The 13,660-nt window shown below is 40.8% G+C and overlaps 1 protein-coding gene across 1 annotated transcript in view; it reads right to left on the bottom strand.

The window, feature by feature from the left end:
* Nucleotides 1-11,221: 11,221 nt before the first annotated feature.
* Nucleotides 11,222-13,660, bottom strand: part of PGM2L1 (phosphoglucomutase 2 like 1) — an 82,475-nt gene continuing 80,036 nt past the window's right edge. The window contains exon 15 of the transcript XR_014294550.1: nucleotides 11,222-11,281. The gene's annotated coding sequence lies outside the window, so the exon portion shown is untranslated. The remainder of the gene's footprint in view (nucleotides 11,282-13,660) is intronic.

Genomic DNA, 13,660 nt, shown 5'->3' with positions numbered 1-13,660 from the left:
CACAACATACCCATGATCACTGAAGCAAACAAAAATATTATTATATCCTACTACTTATTCTTTCCCCCTCTTTCCCAGGCAGTGTTATTCACTCATTCGTTCATTTAACAAATATTCAGCACCTGTTCCACTGTGCTGAGGACAAAGAGAAATAGCAGATCCAACCCTGGACTCATAAGGGGAGACAGAGATGTAAACAAATAACCACAAGTGCTGTCAGGGTAACCGAGGGTTGTGCAGTGAGCAAGGGCAACTCTGAGGAGGGAGCCCATCCCCATGCATAGACGGTGGAGAGGGCTTCACAGAGGGGGCAACGTGTGCAGGTCCAAAAGGATGAAAAGGAATTGTCTGGAAGATGTCGGGCAAGGGAGGGATGGGCTTTCCTGGAGAAGGTACTATGTATGCCAAGGTTCGGAGATGGAAAATAGTTTGAGTTGCAGAGATGATGAAAAGTTCCTTGTGGTTGGGCCTGTCAGATTGTGAAGTGTTTTTGCATGTCATACTAAGAAATTTAGCCTGTTATGAAAATCCAATGGAAGGGTTTTTTTTAATTGAAAAAAAATTTATTTATTCGGCTGCATCGGGTCTCAGTTGCGGCACGCGGGATCTTTGTTGAGGCATGCAGATCTTTCGTTGCGGCACGTGGGCTTCTCTCTAGTTGTGGCGTGTGGGTTTTTCTCTCTCTAGTTGTGGCACACGCAGGCTCCAGGGTACGTGGGCTCTGTGGTTGTGGTGCCCGGGGTCGAGAGCACGTGGGCTCTGTAGTTTGCAGCACACAGGCTCTCTAGTTGAGGCACACGAGCTCAGTAGTTGTGGCGCACAGGCTTAGTTGCCAGGGATCGAACCCATGTCCCCTGCATTGGAAGGTGGATTCTTTACCACTGGACCACCAGGGAAGTCCCCCAGTGGAAGTTCTTAAGGTGGCATTAATAGCCATCCAGTGACTGAGCAAGGTGAAGGAATAAAGGTCCAGCCATTTAGCCCAACATGAGAGAGCTCTGACAGGCAATACTAGCTCTAGCCTTCCTGCCACATTAATCAACGCTTTGTCAAGCCTCTTTGACCTCTTCCTCTGCCCTTTCCTGCTTCCTGTCCCTTTCACAGATGTTGATCCCTAACAAATATCTTGCACTTCAAACTTCATCTCAGCATCTGCTTCTGGAGAACCCGATCTGTAACACCAATGCAATCAACATACACAGCTGGTAAGTGTAGAGCAGGAACTTGAACCCAGGTGGTGTGGATCCAGGTGCCATATTCTTTTTTTTTTTTTTGGGGGGGGGGTGCCATATTCTTAATTGCTACCAGAGGCAGATTTACCATGAAGCCTTTGAAGCTTAAGCTTCAAGGCCCCTAACTTGCACAAACCCTTTCCAACACCCTCAGGATTGAGGGGTGGCAGAACCTAACAATATGTTCACATTGTTATATGTATTTGTAAAATTTGCAAAATAAAGCTATTTTAATGACAATTTTCTCTTTCCACTCTGACTTCCTCTCCATTACACTTCCCCTTATGGTGGGCATGTTGGAATGGCCAAGGGTCTGTATTTACAACTGAGTAGTCATCTTAGCCTGTTTTCTGCCCATAGAAGGTTGAGGGTTGTAGTATGAAGAATAATGGCCCCCCAAAGATGCCCATGTCCTAATTCCCACAGCCTGTGACTATGTTGCCTCACATAGCAAAGGGAATTTTGCAGGTGTGATTAAGGATCCTGAGATGCCCCATTTATTTACTTATTCATTTATTTTACATCAGTATGGGCTCATGAATTTTACTGAATGAATTATAATTCATTACTTTGCTTATTTTGAATCTCATATTGCCCTAGAGTTAGTCAATGGTAGCCTCTTCAATCTGGCTCCTGTGTCCTTTTGATATGTCCCCTTCATTCCTTGAGCACTTCCATAATTTGTTACTTCCAAGGTATTCCAAATCGCCATGTACTTTCCCTGCTCCTGTCCTGGAATCAAGCATTTCCCCCATGAGCCCTGGTTGCTTGTATTCAGAAACTAAGGTCTGGGTGCTAAGTATGCTCATTGCAACTGTAGTGTCTCTGCTCTCAGGTCCTTTCAGCAGACAGAACTACGTAATTATATATAACTCTGTTAAACTTTTCTTAAGTATTTTTTCTTTTAAAAAATGAGATATAATTTACAAACTATAAAATCCACATTTTTAAAGTGTACGATTCATTCATTTTTACTATATTCACAAGGTTGTGCAACCATCACCACTAATATTTTCTTGCACCCCCCCAAAAAAAACCCTATGCCCATTAGCTGCCATTCTCCATCCCCCTCCCATGTGACAACCACCAATCTACTTTCCATCTATATGGATTTACCTATTATGGGCAATTCATATAAATGGTTTCACTTTTGATACTATAATAAATGGAATTTTCTTAATTTCATTTTAAAATTGTTCATTGTTAGTATACAGAAATTCAGTTGATTTTTGTATATTGATCTTGTGTCCTGTAACCTTACTGAAATTGCTTATTATGTTTAATCGTGTTTTTTGTTTATTCCTTATAATGTTATATATAGAAGATTAAAACATTGGAAAATGGAGAGAGTTTACTTCCTCCATTTGAATCTGGATGTTTTTTCTTTCTTTTTTTTTTCCTAATTTACTTTGCTAGAACTTCCAGTGCAATATTGAAGTGACCAGAGATGATATCATTGTCTTATTCCAGATCCTGGGTGGAAAATTTTCAGTCTTTCACCATTAAGTATGATGTTAGCTGTGCATTTGTCAATGCTTTAACTAGGCTGAGGAAGATCTCTTCTGTTCCTAATTTTTTAAGTGTTTTTATCTGTCAAGTACGTTTTCTGCGTCTATTGAGATGATCATGTGGTTTTTATCCTTTTTTGTCTTAATATTATGTGTTATAATGATTGATTTTTAATATTTATTTACTTATTTGGTTGCATTGGGTCTTAGTTGCGTCAGGCGGGCTCCTTAGTTGTGGCAGGCAGGCTCCTTAGTTGTGGCAAGTGAACTCTTAGTTGCGGCATGCATGTGGGATATAGTTCCTGGATCAGGAATCGAACCCAGGCCCCCTGCATTGGGAGTGTGGAGTCTTAACCACTGCACCGCCAGGGAAGTCCCATAATGATTGATTTTTGTTTGTTAAACCAACCTTGCATTCTGGGTTAAATCTTGTTCATATGTTGCTGGGTTCACCTTGCTATTTGTGCTTCACTGAACTTCTTGGTTTATGTCTTGTCAAATCTGGGAAATATTCATATATTATTTCTTCAAATATTTCTTTTTGAAAATCTTCTGGAATTCTGATGACATAAATTAGGTACTGGCTCACAGATCATTAAGGCTCTGTTCACCCTTTTTGTTGTTGTTGTTATTTTTATTTTATTTTTGAATTTTTTTAACATCTTTATTGGAGTATAATTGCTTTACAATGGTGTGTTAGTTTCTGCTTTATAACAAAGTGAATCATTTATATATATATATATATATATATATATATATATATATATATATATATCTCCCCATATCTCCTCCCTCTTGTGTCTCACTCCCATCCTCCCTATCCCACCCCTCTAGGTGGTCACAGACCACCGAGCTGATCTCCCTCTGCTATGCAGCTGCTTCCCACTAGCTATCTATTTTACATTTGGTAGTGCATATATGTCCATGCCACTCTCTCACTTTGTCCCAGCTTCCTCTTCCCCTTCCCTGTGTCCTCAAGTCCATTCTCTATGTCTACGTCTTTATTCCTGTCCTGCCCCTAGGTTCTTCAGAACCATTTTTTTTGAGATTCCATATATATATGTGTTAGCATACAATATTTGTTTTTCTCTTTCTGACTTAACTTCACTCTGTATGACAGACTCTAGGTCCATCCACCTCACTACAAATAGTTCAATTTCATTTCTTTTTATGGCTGAGTAATATTCCATTGTATATATGTGCCACATCTTCTTTAACCACTCATCTGTTGATGGACACTTAGGTTGCTTCCATGTCCTGGCTATTGTAAATAGAGCTGCAATGAACATTGTGGTACATGACTCTTTTTGAATTATGGTTTTCTCAGGGTATATGCCCAGCAGTGGGATTGCTGGGTCGTATGGTAGTTCTAGTTTTAGTTTTTTAAGGAACCTCCATACTGTTCTTCATAGTGGCTGTATTAATTTACATCTCACCAACAGTGCAAGAGGGTTCCCTTTTCTCCACACCCTCTCCAGCCTTTATTGTTTGTAGATTTTTTTGATGATGGCCATTCTGACTGGTGTGAGGTGATACCTCATTGTAGTTTTGATTTGCATTTATCTAATGATTAGTGATGTTGGGCATCCTTTCATGTGTTTGTTGGCAATCTGTATATTTTCTTTGGAGAAATGTCTATTTATGTCTTCTGCCCATTTTTGGATTGGGTTGTTTGATTTTTTGATATTGAGCTGCATGAGCTGCTTGTATATTTTGGAGATTAATTTGTCAGTTGCTTCATTTGCAAATATTTTCTCCCATTCTGAGGGTTGTCTTTTTGTCTTGTTTATGGTTTCCTTTGCTGTGCAAAAGGTTTTAAGTTTCATTAGGTCCCATGTGTTTATTTTTGTTTTTATTAACATTTCTGTAGGAGGTGGGTCAAAAAGGATCTTGCTGTGATTTATGTCATAGAGTGTTCTGCCTGTGTTTTCCTCTAAGAGTTTTATAGTGTCTGGCCTTAGATTTAATCCATTTTGAGTTTATTTTTGTGTATGGTGTTAGGGAGTGTTCTAATTTCATTCTTTTACATGTAGTTGTCCAGTTTTCCCAGCACCACTTATTGAAGAGGTTGTCTTTTCTCCATTGTATATTCTTGCCTCCTTTATCAAAGATAAGGTGACCATATGTGCGTGGGTTTATCTCTGGGCTTTCTATCCTGTTCCATTGATCTATATTTCTGTTTTTGTGCCAGGACCATACTGTCTTGATGACTGTAGCTTTGTAGTATAGTCTGGGATCCTGATTCCTCCAGCTCTGTTTTTCTTTCTCAAGATTGCTTTGTCTATTCAGGGTCTTTTGTGTCACAATACAAATTGTGAAATTTTTTGTTCTAGTTCTGTGGAAAATGCCATTGGTAGTTTGATAGGGAGTGCATTGAATCTGTAGATTTCTTTGGGTAGTATAGTCATTTTCACAATGTTGATTCTTCCAATCCAAGAACATGGTATATCTCTCCATCTGTTTGTATCATCTTTAATTTCTTTCATCAGTGTCTTAGAGTTTTCTGCATAGAGGTCTTTTGTCTCCTTAGGTAGGTTTATTCCTAGGTATTTTATTCTTTTTGTTGCAATGGTAAACGGGAGTGTTTCCTTAATTTCTCTTTCAGATTTTTCATCATTAGTGTATAGCAATGCAAGAGATTTCTGTGCATTAGTTTTGTATCCTGCTACTTTACCAGATTTGTTGATTAGCTCTAGTAGTTTTCTGGTAGCATCTTTAGGATTCCCTATGTATAGTTTCATGTCATCTGCAAACAGTGACAACTTTACTTCTTCTTTTCCGATCTGGATTCCTTTTATTTCTTTTTCTTCTCTGATTGCTGTGGCTACAACTTCCAAAACTATGTTGAATAACAGTGGTGAGAGTGGACAACCTTGTCTCATTCCTGACCTTAGAGAAAATGGTTTCAGTTGTTCACCACTGAGAATGATGTTGGCTGTGGGCAATTTTTTTTAAATCTTTTTTTCTCTCTGTTGTTCAGATTAGATAATTTTAATGAATTTATCTTCAAGTTCACTGACTCTTTCCTCTGTCATGTCTATTCTGCTATTGAGTTCATCAGTGAGTTTTTTTAGTTTGGTTATTATACGTTCATTAGATTCCTCTTTATATCTCTTCTTTCTTGATACTTTCTACCTTTCCATTCACTTCAAGAGTATTCACCCTTACTTCTTGGAGCATTTTATAACAATCTTCAACAATTTCAACATTTGTGTCATCTTTTCCTTGACATTTGTTGATTGTCTTTTCTCATACTAATTGATATTTTCCTGATTCTTTGTATGCTGAGTATCATAGGATTAAATACTGGATATTTTGAATGTTATGCTTTAAATGTCTAGATCTTGTTTAAATCTTATGGATAATAGTAATATTTTTCGTTTTAGCATATAGCTCATCCAGTTTGAGTCAGAAGTACTGACCTGCCTTTGTGGTTGTGGTTCCAATGTCAGTTCAGTTTTCAAAGCTTTTGCAATGCTATTCAGATCTGTCCCAGTTGTATGCCACCCAATGGCCAGTCTTAGATCTGGACAGTGGTCTATTGTATACCTCAGTACTCAGGTGTATGGTATGCTACTTAGCATCAGATCCATGCCTGCACAGTTCAGGGGTGAGGTCACAAATTATGGGGTTGCTTTCCTGAACTCCTCACTCTCTGTGATTTCTCTGATACTTTCCAGTCTTCTGAACCCCCCACTTTTCAGTCCTTTGGCCAAAAACCTGGGGGTTCAGTTACTCTTCTCTGCTGTGTCCTTTTCATGATTGCATGTATCTAGGGCCAAGTGGCAGGAGGATAGAGGTAGAAAAAAAAATCAATGGGGGTTTTCCCTACTACTGGGATTGTTGAAAGCAAAAATTACAACATTATTTGATATGGTTTCAGTGTACGTAGATGTAATACATAAGATAAATTGAAGTTTTAGGTGGCCATAGACACTCACTGCCACCACTGCCATTGTGGCCACCACTGTGGGATTGCCTGGAGGGAGGGGTGCAGGAGGACAGAGAACAACAGACAAGAAAGGTTGGATGTTACCCCCCCACCCCCAAACCTCAATGTGAGAGTCCTCTTTCCCTCTTCTTGAGCCAGAGTTAGAGGGCTTCCCCTGCAGCTTTCTCAGTACTCAACCCGGGGCCCACTTACAGGTTTAAGGTTGCTGAGGATCAAAAAGAGGAAACTCACTGCCAGTTCAGTGGTCCTTCAAATTCTGGTCTTTCCCCTCAATCTAACTGCTATCATTTACTTTGTAGAGTCCTCAAATGCCTGTTCCATGGATTCTGTCCAGGTTTTATAGATGCATTCAGGGGGCAAGACATCATCCCACAACCAGAATTTCCTACGCTTTTATATTTTGTTTTAATTCTGCATCAGAGAGGAATTTTTGAAGTCACTCTAAGTAACAACAGAGTTCCAAGTTCAGCCAAAACCAAACTAAATTTTAACTAAATTATGCTACAAGTACAAATAATTGTGTGACAATAGAATAGATATTTTCCAAGAAAGCTAAGTTTGTGAGGCTCAACTTATGTTCCTGTTTGGTACTCAGCAAGGTTTTTTTGTTTGTTTATTTTTTGACCTGTGTTATTAGACAATTTCTATTTCTGAACGTTAAAAACTAAAAAATGCATGTTAGCTTTGAGGAAATGTTACTATTAGGTTTTTTAATGCAAAAATAGAAAATTGAAGTAGAAATAAAAGGGTCAAGGAAAAGATCACGATTTTCAAATAAATATCAAGGCAGAGGAGAGAAAGGCATTTCCATAAATGATCAACAGCATCAGCTTCATGTCATGCCCCTCTTCCCTGCTCACTCCACACCAGCCACACTGGCCTTTGGCCTTTTCACTTCATGCTCCTGCCAAGCTCTTTCCTGATTCATGAGTAATTTCTGACTCACCCCTACTCACCCTTTGAGTCATTTCCTCAAGGATCTTTTGTTTGTCTGCAGATTAGGTTCAAATCCCCATAATATTCAAAACACCCCCTATATTTTCCCTTGGTAGGATTTATTACAATTATAATTCCTTATTTCTATAATTCATGTCAATCTGCTCTACGAGATCATAAGTTTCATATAGGCCGGACTGAGCTTAGCAGAGTTCCAGGCAATAGTAGGTACTCATTTAAAGAGAATAAATAGAGCAAAAGGAGCATTCAAAATAATCCCACTCATCAATCTCTTTATTGAGGGTCCTCTATGTGCCAGTCCTCTGCCAAGTCTTTTCTAATATTTATCTCCTTTATTCTCACAATAAGCCTATAAGGTATGTATTGTTTTTTTGCATTTTATGGTTGGGAAAACCATTGAAGTTAGTGATTCAACAGCAAGACGGTAAAGCCTGAAATTGAAACCAGCTCTCGGCTGAGTACTCTTTCCACTGCATCATTACTTGGTGTTGCTCATCACCAGCTCCTGGCTCAGCCTCCTTCCGATACCCAAGAAGAGTTTCTGGGATACTGACTTCTCACTTCTCAGTTTTATTCTCCTCTGTATTATGAAAGGATTAAACAAATGGATTGATGTTTCTAAAACTGTGGTCCACAGTACACCTGCATCAGAATCATAGGGGGAAGAGTGGATGTGCTTATGAAAAATTCAGTGTCCATAGCCCTACCAGACTCACTGAATCAAAATGTAGGGGACAAGGAGGCAAAGTCCAGGAATCTGCATTTTTAACAGGCTCTTGAGGAGATGCTTATGCACATTTAATTTAATTTGGTGATTTCCAAAGTTCCCTCCAGCTTGACAGTCTTTTCTTCTAAGACATTAAATTTGGAGGGCATGCCTTTGTATCTCTATCATCTTTTACAGAGCTGTGAACTCAATATATACTATTTCTAGTGAATGAATACATTTGAATTTGGAAGACAGATTCTTAGGTATTTACCAGCTGTGATTCCTTGGGAAAATTACTTCACCTCTTGACCCTTAGAGTTATCATCTTTTAAGATGGAATTAATAATAACAACCCCTATCCTGGCTTCCAACAGTTCGTGTGGGAGATAAATTAAATCATGTTTTTGAAAGCTCTTGTGATTCCAAGTTGAGGAACCGCTACAGGTATAAAATGGACACCAACAGGTGTTACTTCAGTCCTCAAACTCACAGATGGCTCAGTTACAGCTCTTTCAAATGGACAGAATAGGTAGTTTATTAAAACACAAAACAGCAACCACCACCTTTGAAAATCATATTTCCTTGGAAAGACTCTACTTGCTTTTTTATAGAAACCTGAGGCATTCCTATCGCGCCCCCTGGTGGAACTTAGAAGCTAACTCAAATCCACAATTCTTGTCAAACACCGTTTACTTAGCAACAATGTATATAGCCTGGTCCCAGAAGATCCCACATGCCACGGAGCAACTAAGCCCGTGGGCCACAACTACTGAGTTTGTGCTCTAGAGCCTGTGAGCCACAACTACTGATCCCACGTGCCACAACTACTGAAGCCCACATGCCAGAGCCCGTGCTCCGCAACAAGAGAAGCAACCACAATGAGAAGCCCCCGCACCACAACGAAGAGTAGGCCCTGCTCCCCGCAACTAGAGAAAGCCCGCATGCAGTAGCAAAGACCCAAAACAGCCACACACACACACACACACACACACAAAAGTGGAGTCAATTTCCCCTCCCCTTGAATCTGGGAAGGCCTTATTTCATTCTTTAGCCAATAAAATGCAACAAAAGGGACAGTGTGCCAGTTTTGAGCACAAGGACACTTGCATGCTTTGGCCCTCTCTTTGGGAACCCTGCACGGGCACCCATGTGAGCAAGCCTGGGCTCGCCTGCAGGAACATGGGAGCTACGTGAGGCAGAGCTCGGCCAACCCCGCCGAGGCCGTCCTGAACTAGCCAGCACCCAGGCGACTTGGCAGCTGACCTCCACCTATACGTGAACCCAGCTAAGACCAGAAGAACCAGCCTGCTGACCTCAGTCCAAATTGCCAAACTGCAGAACTGTGATATATATAAATACTTGCTGTTTTAAGCCACTAAGTTGTGTGTAGTTTGTTTTGCAGTAAAAGTTGTTACAGAAATTGGTGTCTGAAATGCTACCTTTAACAAAAAACCCCAAATTCACGGCATTGGCTTTGGGATCAGGGATAGATGAAGATTGGAAAAATGTCAAGCAAACCGTGAAGTCTCAGAAAATGGTGAGGGAATTGTGACCGGAGGCTGGAAAAATGGTAATCTGTGTCTTACAGTGGCAAAACAATTGGCAAAACTGTTGCCTATGGTAACTTGGAAGGTGGAGGAAAAATATTCAAAAATTTTTGGTTTGACTAAGGAGATTTCTAAGCAGAATGTTGAAAGTGTCAGTTGGGTTCTCCCAGCTGGGTATGATAACTTTATAACAGGTAGAGAGGTATGAGCTAAAGAAAGGACTGGCCTGCTTGAAACATGAAGTTAGAGAGAATAGAGAGGGGCAGGACTTACTATGTTAAAAAATAAAACTTTCTTCATCTTGAGGCTCTCTAGCCAGCAAAAAATTTTTACAAGGAACTATAGCCTGGAGATGTGAATCACATCAAAGGTGTGGCTGTAACACACTTTATAAAGACCTTTGAGAGAATTAAAGTGATGTCTAGTAGACTCCTAGACAAAAAGACTTCTTGGAATCTTAAGAGCAATATCCACAGAGATCTAATTCCAAAATAGCACTGATAAAATTGAGAGAGATGTCTCAAAAACAATTGTGTATGTATCATTTGGAGTATGGAGTAGACTATAATCAGATACATAGAAAACCCACAAAATTTTTAAATGAGTTGCACATGTGAAAGTGCCACCAGCCAGGACTAAAAGGGACTGAAATAATTCAAATTGCCACTCAGCTACCAATATGAGCCACTTTGTCAGAAGTAGCCAAGGAAGGTGATGGACAAAGGATAGTTCAGAGAGCAGAGCAAAGAAGCAGAGATCAATAGACTAGGGAACAACTCCCAGGGAGTAGAATTTAGGCCTGAGCAAGGAATATTCCCTCTCCCAGGATAGGGGACCTGACAACCTTCATCTACGTGGAGTCCAAGATTGCTCTGTTTAGGGCCTCCCTGGTGGCGCAGTGGTTGAGAGTCCGCCTGCCGATGCAGGGGATACGGGTTCGTGCCCCGGTCTGGGAGGATCCCATATGCCGCGGGGCGGCTGGGCCCGTGAGCCATGGCCGCTGGGCCTGCGCATCCGGAGCCTGTGCTCCGCAACGGGAGAGGCCACAACAGTGAGAGGCCCGCATACCGCAAAAAGAAAAAAAAAAAAAAAAAAAAAAAAGATTGCTCTGTTTAAGGATGTCTATGTACCTTTCATGCTTCTTCTTCTTGAATGGAAATGTCTATTGATGTTACCCTGTCTGCCTCATTGCATACTACGTGTATGGGAGGCAAATAACTTATCTTTTAAATTCACAGATATCAAGGTCAGAAAGAACAACATTCATCAAGTCATTTACAAACCTGATACAGATGATAAGATCCTAGACTTTGAGCCTGATGACATAATTGCAAGAGACTTCTGGGGGTTCTGGAATGGAGGTAAGCATATTTTGCCTGTGGGAGGAATGTGAATAATTAGAGAGTATATATACTGTGGTAGATTATAAAAATGGTCACAATCCTTCAGTCCTCCCTGAATCCATACTCTTTGAGTTGTGACACTGCAGTTCCTCTCATCGAAAGATGGAGACTAAAAAAAAAAAAAAAGAAAAGAAAGATGGAGACTATTTCTCCATCCCTTAAATCTGAAGTGGCCTTGTGACATTTTTGGCCAATGGAATGAAGCAGAGGCATGCTTAAGGCTCAAGATGCCTCAAAAGCATGTTTCAGTTCTTTTTCTTGAAATCCTGTCCTGCCGCCCATGTGAACAGACCTTACCTAGCCTGCTGGAAGACAAGAGACCACATGGAGCAGAGAAGAGCCATCCCCCCAGAGGCCATCCAGCTCCCAGACAACTTGGCAGCTGACTTCAACCCATGAAATGAACCTAGCCAAGACCAAAAGAACAACTCAGCTGAGCTCAGCACAAATTCTTGATTTGCAGAATTGTGAGCTATATAGATACTGGTTTTAAACCACCAAATCCTTTGGGGGGTAGTTTATTATTTAGCAAAAACTAACCAATTGAAGACATCTAACCAATATAGGAGTCAAGGCAGGGAATTGGATTGGGTAGGGGTTTTATAGCAAAGGAAAATATATGAGACAAATGAGAAAGAGTATTGACATTTATTGTTCTAGGTGGTGGGTACATGGGTGTTTGCTGTTATCTTTCTAATTTTATTTATTTTAAAGTCTTTATCATGCAAAATTAAATTGTAACTCTAAATTTAATATAAAAAGAGTAAATGTGGAAGTTCCAAAAGGCAAAGACTCTCCTCTCCATACTATCATTAGGTGATCATATTCATGTCCGTGGCTTTAAATATGTTGATAATTTCTAAATTTAGATCTCTAGCTTAGACCTCTCTTCTGAGTTCCAGACTCATATTTCCAATTGCCTATTTGTCATCTACACTTGGATGTCTCTCAGGTGTCTCAAACATAGCATGTTCAAAATTGGTCACTTCATCTTTCTGTCTATGATAGCCAGTCTCCAAGATGGCCCTCATGATCCCCACCTCCTGCGTAGTCCCTCACAAACTGTATCAGGATTGATCTGTATGACCACAGAATTTTGCAGAAATGACAGCGTGCGACTTCCAAGGCTAAGTCATAAAAGACACTGTGGTTCGTGCCTTGCTCTCTCTTTGGATCACTCACTCTGGAGGAAGCCAGCTGCTTTGCTGTGAGGACCCTCAAGCAACCCTATGGAGAGGCCCATGTGGTGAGGAGCTGAGGCTTCCTGCCATGTGAATGAGCTACCTGGGAAGCTGATCCTCCAGCTCCAGCTGATCCTAAACCTCGCATGACTGCAACCGCAGCTGACATCTTGATTGCAATCTCATTGAGACACGGAGCCAGAACCACCAGTTAAGCAGCGCCCATACTCCTATTCCACAGGAATGGTCAGGGCTTCCAAGCTCACACATGTGCTTCTCCATAGGGCTGCTCATGACATGGCAGCTGGCTTCACCCAGAGTAAATGATCCAAGAAAGAGTACCAAGATGTAAGATAAAGAGTCTTTTATAACCTAATCTTGGAAGTAGGATGGCATTACTTCTGCCAGGCAGGGATTATTGGGGGCCCTCTTGGAGGCTGGCTTTCATATTGCTCAAGGTCTCATAGCTAGTAACAGATAGAAAGGGGGTTTTTGAAACTGGGCGCTCTGAAATTAGAACCTGGTTCTTAACTACTACAAGGTAAAGAAGAAAAAGGGGGAGTTTTACAGATACTGTACAACAAAACTCCACAATAACTGAATTCAGTTGACAACTACAGCTGGATCTCAAATCCTGGCTGGGCTAGAGTTATTGGAAGTGAAGGCGAGGCTCAGTGGGTAAACGACAAGACAACCCCAACTCTGGAAACTGGAAAGTAGAGAATGGGGTCCCAGGGTTCCCAGTTTTCTACTGAGCCAATCTCCCCACATAAGCTGACTGAATGCATGTCAACTAACCAGGCAAGTTCCAGAATCCTTGCTGCCATTCCAGTCCCAAACAGCCTTAGAACCAGGAATTGTTTCTAAGCCATGTCTTAGGCTGGCTTAGAAAGGCTAGATAGATCTGGATGGTGCAACCAAACTTCCAGAAATTCAGGCTGGCTCCATTACCCTAGTAATCATATGACTCCATATTTTATTCAGTTTTAATTGAAAAAAAAAATCCTCACCTCCATCCTGTTACAGTAAGGGGTTTTAATGCATTAAGAAGTAAGATTGGCAGCTCCAGGTCCTTATTTCAGTGTGGGGGAGGGGTGGGGAGGGAGAAGAAATAATGAACGATGACGCATTGAGACAGTCCATAGAGGAGAAGGAGCAAGCTTGCTGGCAC

The sequence above is a fragment of the Mesoplodon mirus genome (genome assembly GCF_964341445.2).
Source record: "Mesoplodon mirus genome assembly, chromosome: 7".
In the NCBI taxonomy this organism is placed as follows: domain Eukaryota; kingdom Metazoa; phylum Chordata; class Mammalia; order Artiodactyla; family Ziphiidae; genus Mesoplodon; species Mesoplodon mirus.
The sequence above is the reverse complement of the archived record's forward strand: the minus strand, read 5'-3'. Positions and strand labels throughout refer to the sequence as shown.